The sequence below is a fragment of the Diabrotica undecimpunctata genome, chromosome 2 (genome assembly GCF_040954645.1).
Source record: "Diabrotica undecimpunctata isolate CICGRU chromosome 2, icDiaUnde3, whole genome shotgun sequence".
Taxonomy (NCBI): domain Eukaryota; kingdom Metazoa; phylum Arthropoda; class Insecta; order Coleoptera; family Chrysomelidae; genus Diabrotica; species Diabrotica undecimpunctata.
The window spans coordinates 156,931,828-156,940,142 of NC_092804.1; the positions used below are offsets into that span (position 1 = coordinate 156,931,828).

At 32.4% G+C, this 8,315-nt stretch overlaps 1 long non-coding RNA gene across 1 annotated transcript; it reads left to right on the forward strand.

Moving 5' to 3' along the window:
- Positions 1–1,292: 1,292 nt before the first annotated feature.
- On the forward strand, positions 1,293–3,900 carry LOC140433534 (uncharacterized). Its single transcript, XR_011950006.1, has 2 exons — positions 1,293–1,406; positions 3,724–3,900. It is a non-coding gene; the product is annotated as an uncharacterized lncRNA (long non-coding RNA).
- The last annotated feature ends 4,415 nt before the right edge of the window (positions 3,901–8,315 follow it).

The following is an 8,315-nucleotide window of genomic DNA, read 5'->3' on the forward strand; positions in this document are numbered from 1 at the left end:
CTGAATCTTCATAATTTTTTTCCTCGTCGGTTGCAACTTCCTCGTAGAGACATTGCAAACGTTTTACCTCTCCCTCGTAAGAAAACATTGTTTTGCTAAGCTCTAAAAACAATGCAGTCCAAATTTTGTTTTGTACTTTCATAAAAAAATACTTACATTAAGGAACGGGTTGGGTCTGAGAGAACGAAAACAGATATAACATCGACAATATCGCTTCAATACGCATTGGTAACTGAAACTGAAAGATTATAGCTGGCCATGCTGTCGAAAGGTACCTAGACCGCCAGGACCGTACTTAGACTCGCTGACCGAATAGAGATATTAAAAAAACTGAATGGGCCCGACAGACCCAACCCGTGCACCGCAGGGTTAATCTAATTTATTGTTTTTATTTATTATTAAAGGTTCTACACATAACACTTATAAATTTATTTAAAGTCTTTATTTGTACAATATAACTAATTCATTTTACACTACGAATTATATAATTTATCTACGTGCGTTACATTTTAAAAACTCGACGCGATGTTCAAAAACTAACTAACTGTTTTAATAAAATGTCCCATATATATAAAATACAGTTATTCTCGAAGCGGCATTGACCTTAGAGAACTTCTCCGATCGTCGTGGAGCCAAACAGGTCTTTTACCGTAGGGGACTAGAAATTTCTGCCGGCAGGTATATGATCTGGAAAATACTTGAATGAGAAAGGATATTAGTAATAAATATGTTTACAGTTCTGAGCCATACGATGCGTCATCATCTATCGTAACATTACTTCAATTTTTTTTTTTTATTTAAAAAAATCAGATATAATTTTCCAAGCACTTTTAGATGGATGATCAGATGTGCTTATTATATTTTAACAGTGGCCTTTTTTGGTTAGATTTAGAAGCTTTTTATGATCTCTTTTTTATGTCTATAATAATCACGCACCTCAGGAAATGCTCTAGACAATGCATGCAAATTTTTCAGTTCATAACTTGTCAGTCTCACTTGTGTGTGTTATTTTTTATAGTACACTTAATTTGTGTTGATTTAACTTTATTAAATTTACTTTTCGTCCAAGTTTCGCGTTTCGTTATCTCATACTTTTCATGTACCGCGATAACATTTATTTTGCTTAATAACATAACACGTTTTTTTTTGGGACATATGTTTTAAGATGACACAGTGAAACAAAAATGTACACCTGATTTTTATCCTAAGTTCATCATCATGTATAATAATTAGGTACTTTACATTAGGCTGAAGTGATTTGGAATGATATATATAAACGGTACGAATTTTTTAATGATATAATTGAAAAAAATTAATCAAAATGGCGAAAATTACTCTTATTCTTCTGGCAACTATTTTTGTAGCTATTTTAGCTACCACAGAAGTCAACTCAAGTGTTATTGAAGGTAATTATTTATGGCACACGATATATTTTAAATAAATTATTATTTCTGTTTAATTACATATGTCTGATATTTTTTAACGACTGTTATTTTTTACGTCTACAATTTTTGAAATTTTTTTATGATTATTAAGTTAGTTAAGTTAGTTTTATCTATTCCTGTTGATTTAAAAAAAAAATTCTCTTTCTTGAGCTCTATTTACCAGTAAAGTCAATGTGTAGATTCAATTGTGGTTCTTAATTTTTCTAAGAAAATTTTTGTTCATGAAGCCAGAATTATTATGTTTACATAAAGATTGATGACTAAATTCCGTGAAGTGGCTTTTGGCCTATTCCACTGTGATCTTTTCATATCTATTATGGTCTTTTAACTTGACCCTTATTAAAAGAATTAACAACTTCGTTATTGAACGTTTCATGTAGCTCTTTGCCTGCGTATTTTCTTTGCCTAATGCAAAGAACCGCACATTTGCCAGTCTGTCACACTGACATACAATGTACTCTGATGTGACACAATCTGCATAGGTCATCATCTGCCAATCCCATCAGCATTTAGCTCCAGTGTTCTGTTATTCAGACTTAATTTGGCTTTGACTGTTTTCCTGTCTATGCTTATTAGGTCTAATATAAATTTGGGCGAATGTACTGCAACGAAATGTTTCGACTGTTTTTGTCCCGGTGAATCACCATTTCAGAGATTTGTGAGCTACCCAATTTCTTGTAGTCGTTCTTGTTACTGCCTTTGCAATGCCGCAGAAAGGTTCCGGTCCAACTAATGGAATTGATGAGCCTTCCTTCAATTCCTTTATGACCGTCGTACTCTCGTATATAGGCTACCTTAAACCTGGTATTCTAGTTTAATTACTTTTTGCTTTTTCCTTCAGTTTTGCAGTCTTCATGTAGGTATTACCGTCTTTAATATTCTTTGGATGTTCCCCATATATTTCATTTATTCGTGTATCTCTTCTTACAGTTCTCTGTATATCTTACCCAACTTTGTATTTGTCATTACAACTTACCCAACTTTGCGTCATTTATATAAACTCCTTCAAGTCTTGCTTTTTCTTCTAATAATCCTTTTATTACAAACTTGAATTCACGTTTGCTCATAGATGATTCTACAAGAATTCATTAGCAAATCTTACCCACTCATGTTTTCGTTATATAAGTATATATATGAACTAATTTCCGCTTTCTTATTACCTCTTCAAGAACAGTATTAAATCCATCACAGCATCAACAGCCATCACAGTAGGCCTCCTTATGGAACTTGTTCATTTATTTTACACTTTTTAAATTCTATTTACAGCCACAAAATTTTTTAATGGATGATCCACGCTTTGTCCCAAGTGAGGTGAAGTTTTCGTTTACATCACCCACATATATTGTTCATCTAAAAATACGACGTTGATCCTGTGTTTTTCTACCTAATGATCATATTTTTGAATCTAAAATAAAAAAACATCTAAAAGATGTTTCTCCTTCAAAAGACAATTTACAATTCAGCTCGCAGATTCATTAGTTTTTACTTCAATTTCTAAATATTCTTGAAGATCGAAGCTTGTCTTTCTGGGGTTGAGCTTGCTGTTTGTTTAAAGAAGCGATTCATATTGGGACGGTATCTTCATTCCTTTCTCATATTCAATATAAAAGACCAAAAAATATATGTAATAGCCACAATAACCGGCAAAACGGTCAACTTCATCGACATTATGATACAAGACAAACTGACCGTTGCAATACCAGCCCGTTCTTACAGTGTGACAAAGAAAACTGACCCAAAGCGGTCCCCAAATCTCTTTTTAATTTGCCAGGTTTATCGACCACGTGATCTAAATAACCAATGAAAAGGTCAAGTGGTTGATAAACCTGACAAATTAGAAAGAGATGCAGGGACTGCTTTGCATAAGTTTTCTGGCATTGAGGGAACGCGGCTGTATTGCAGCACCTAGTCTGTGTTAATATTGACAATATGTGCCCAATGGGTTATAGTAGAAGTCAAGAAAAATCTGTCAGAATTGTAGCAGCAGTGTTGCTTAGTTGAAATTGTACAAAAATTGGTAATATTCACATTAATTTGCCAAAGCTATATGTACATTCTCCTGTTTTCACTCTGATATTTTCATATTATAAAACTATTGCAGCTGGACGAACAGAAAAAGGAAGATATCAATTTTTTCTTTTATTGGAATTTAAAAATATTTAGCAATTTTATTGTGTAACAGTGGTAAGAGTAACATTAGTTAAATAAATAAAAAGTAGTAAAGTAGTACTGTTATATCCTGTTAAATTGTAATAACTTTTTAATTTCGATTTTGTAGTTGCTAAGGATCAAGATATTTCCAACGACTTTGCAGCTGAATGTGACTGTCACACGTGTAGCACCGATTGCGTAGCCAAGAACCCAGACTACTACATTGCGGGAATTTGTTACAATAATCAATGTATGTGTATTTAAATTGTATTCTTTTAGTAATAAATATTTGTAAATAGAACTACATGTACTGTTTGATTTCTCCAGGCTATTACCAGAAGAAAATATTGAGGAACTTTTGGAAAGAAGCTATTTGGTAAATTTTTATAGACGTTTTTTTAGGAGGAAGTTTTTATCACTTTTATATTGTCATATTGACGGGGTTAAAAATACAATGTGGTATTGTTTTGAAATACTAAATAATAGAACTACACAAAAGGTTTTTTTAAAAACTTAGAGTTCAAAATATCTATTTATTTATAGTTCTTCTTCTTCTTCAAGTTCCGCTCCTAAATAGTTCAATTAAACTGCATCCAAACCATTCACGGAGATTGCGTAGCCACGAGATTTTACGTCTTCCTACGCTTCTTCTGCCTTTGATTTTTCCCTGCATTATATTCCTTAGTAGTTCGTATTTTTCACCTCTCATGATGTGCCCCAAGTATTCCAATTTCCTGATTTTTATGGAATTTAAAACTTCGCATTCTTTTCGCACTGTATAAATTGAATAACAAGGGTGATAAAATACACCCTTGGCGGACCCCACGGCAAATCTGGATATCCTCGGTCAGTTCATTTTCAACTTTCACTTTTGCTGTTTGGTTCCAATAGAGGTTACATATGATTCTAATGTCCCTACTGTCTATGTTTTTATTTAATAAAATTTCTTTAAGCCGATTATGCTGCACTCTGTCAAATGCATTCTCAAAATCAATGAAGTTATAGTTAGAAATGCCATAATTACAACTTAAAATAAATTGTTACAAGATTTTTTAAGGTTTCAATCCTATGGTTTTTGTGTCCTCTTGTAAAAGTTTTTAAATGTACCTTCTTATTATTTCAACAGTCTTTGATTGTTCAATCCTGGACTTAGGCCTTACCTTGGCGTTTCCATTTTAATTTGTCGTTTGCTGCTTGGTGCCATTGTCTTCGCGAATTCTGTTTCGCTTCGTTCAGCCGTCTTTTTAAAGGTCGATCCACACTTCTCTTATGTACTCTAGCTATCTACTGTACGATGCTTTTAATTCACCTGGTATCATCTTATCTGAAAACATGCTGTATCTAAGACTATTTAAATGCAGCAGTGCGTTGTATTACATCGTTTACTTTTGTTGTTTGATTTATTTCTTTATTTCAAACACGATCTTATGAAGTTGGTCACAGTATAAGTCGTTTCACAGCGCGCTGTGTTACTCTTATTTTGTTAACGGCTTTTAAAGTCAACGCAATTGTTTTCAGACCGTATATTATCACTAGAAAGATGCAAAAATTAAAATTATTGCCTTCATATTTACAGAAATCCTAATTGTTCTTTTCTAAGGACTATTCTAGGTTTGCCAACGTTAATCCATGTTATGCGGAGAATGAACAGGACAAAGAAAAGAGATGAACGTACTAATAAAAACGAAACACATTCAGAAGGAAATATGGACAGACTAATTTCGATCCCTATTTGCTAAAGCTGACGATAAAGAACCACCAACACCAGAGGTCACGGCAAACGAAGAAATAAATATTGAGGAGAAAGAGGTAAAGAAAGCAATTAAAAAACAGAAAATCACCAGGTGAAGACAAAATACCGAGCGAACTCCTAAAGTACGGAGGACCAGATCTGACCAAACAACTACTAAAACTGATCAAAAAAATAATAGACTAAAACCGAATTCCTCAAGAGGAGATCACGCATCCTATTCGAAAAGGGAGACAAATCGGAACCAGAAAATTTTAGAGAAATTAATTAATAAAACACAACACTAAAATTAACAACAAAAGTGATAACAAATAAAATGAAGGAAATGATTACATTTGCAGAAAAATAACAAGGGTTTAGGTCGAGAAGATCATGCACCGACGCTATATTTATAATAAGACAAGTGCAAGAGAAATCATTAAAATATAAAAAACCAGCATATCTATGTTCCGTGGGTCTTAAGAAGGCATTGTACGTAAGAGAGGTACCTTTAGGAATAATCAAAACAATCAAAAATATATACCCAAACAACACAATAAAAGTAAAAATAGAAAAAAAAACTAACTGACCTCATTAAAGCTGGCAATTGGATAAGACATAAAGATTTCCTTAGTTCTCTATTGTTTAACCTGATTATGGATACAATAATAAAAAAGTCAGAACTAAAAAAGACAACTAAAAGTAAAGATGATTTACAACGTATGCTGCACCAATTTAGTATAACCGCCAGAAAATTTAAGATGTTAATTTTTCCAAAAAAGATAAAATACATGGATATAGCAGCAAATTTACTAAGATGTAATTTAGAGCTAGAAGATCAGATAATGGAACAAGGGATTTTTAAATATCTAGGCCACATTATCAAGCTACGGAAAGCTCGAAACAAAAGTGGGAGATCAGGTGAATAGAGCAAACAGAGCCGCAGGTTGTTTGAATGTAACAATATATAGAAATAAAAATATGAAGAAAGAAATGACAGGCAGAATTTACAAAACAATCGTCAGACCAATAATGACATACGCGGCAGAAACACGACTTGACACAGAGAGGACAAAAAGGATGTTAGAAACAGAAGAGATGAAAACACTTGGAAACACTGAAAAGTTGAATTGATGATAAAACACTATAGGACAGTGCTAGAAGTACAGATATACGATGTAGATGAAAGGTGAAGAACATCAAGGACTGGGTAAGAAATTGAAGAATAGAATGAAACGATCATATAAGCTAAATGACAACAAATAAAGTAATAAGAAAGGCAAGAGACGTTTCCTCAATAGGAAGACGATCAGTAGCAAGACAACGAAAACGATGGAATAACAACGTATTAGAGGCACGTGGAAAAACAGACGAGTTATGTCTACATAAAAAGAAAAAGAAGAAGATTATTTCTATTACTACCTTGCTCACAGTAACTTGTACTTCCTTTAAAGTAAGAATCTTGGTCTTTGTTAGATTCATTTTTAAGCCTATTCTTTCCGTAACATTTGTTAATTCTGAAAACATTTCTTATAACTGGTTGAGTTCGCTACTAATTATGACAGTATCGTCAGCAAAGCAAAGATGACTCAGGTATCGTCCATCAATATTTAAACCTCTTTGTTCCTAGTTGATTAAAAACGTACTATTCTTCGGGTAACAGCCACAATAATTTTTTAAGCTGAATATACTGTTTGGCAAACCAAAAATGGGTTTTCATTGAAGAAGGTTCGTAAAAGAACTTTTACATATCTGCACAGAATCAAATCACGCGATAACTGCACAGAATGAAATCACTCGATAACCAGCTTTTAAAATAAAATTAGTGGTTTTAATAAGCAGTTGATAATAATTTCAAGTACTACTCGACACAAAAGTATTTTTAGGCAGCTTGTATTTTGCTATCTATTTATTTATAGGTCGGCAAAAATTTTAATTTATTAAAAAAATGAAAACATGCATTTTCTCTTTTTTTGGGTATGTTTTGTGACTTTATGTCTTTTAAGAATAAATGAACCTATCTCTTTTTGACAGGACTAGGAAATACTTTTGTATAACAGTGACTTTTGTGATTTATTATGTACTAGTTAGCATAAAGTAACGTTTAGTTACGGGATGAACGCTTTCACGGTGGACTTTTTAATAATAGAGTGTGACCCATATTCGTTTACACGTCTCTCAGAAACTACAAAACATTTTTAAACTGACATTGGGTGTTAATCTTAATCTTACTAATTTACTGTTCTTCGTCTTTTTATTCTTATTTTTCTTATTTTTTTCCTTTTCTTGTTTTAATATTATGCAAATTTGCTACTAACTAATAATATAACAATAATAAAAACAGCAATAAAGATATTTGCGTTGTAATTATAAAACTTCTTTAAGAGTTTTTACATTAAAATATATAATAAAATTGAAAGAGATATTCGCAAAAATTTCTTATTTTTGTAGTAATTTATTATTGTTAATAACTTTATTTTTTTTCTCATTTGTGGCTTTCCTCTTTAAAGAGGAAGGCCACAAATGAGATAATCAGATGACTTAAAGAAACACGCAGGCCAGAAGTGGATACAAACTGCCTACAATAGAGAGACGTGGAAGAAGGAAGAAGAGGCCTATGTCCAAAATTGGACAGCAAGGGCTGTATAGATAGATATAACTTTATTTTTTGCATAATGCCATGTGAAATAACTACTTGAAATTGCAAAAGGTAATGAGTTATTAAAGTGTGCCAAATTTAAAACGGATCAACTGACAGATTTCTTAGCTTATAAACATATATATGGCAAATAAAGTGAAAGAGTAGAAAGTTATAATTCGTTACAGTGATGGTACAGTTTTTTTTTCAGTTACTAACTTCGTTTAAGAATGCAGCGAGCTAGAAAGATACTGTGCCTCGCAAATGAAAATCAAGTTGAAGTTGCAGGTAATGTTCATAATATTCAAACTGTTGTTACGAAAATTGGAACGCAAAAACACAACATCAATCA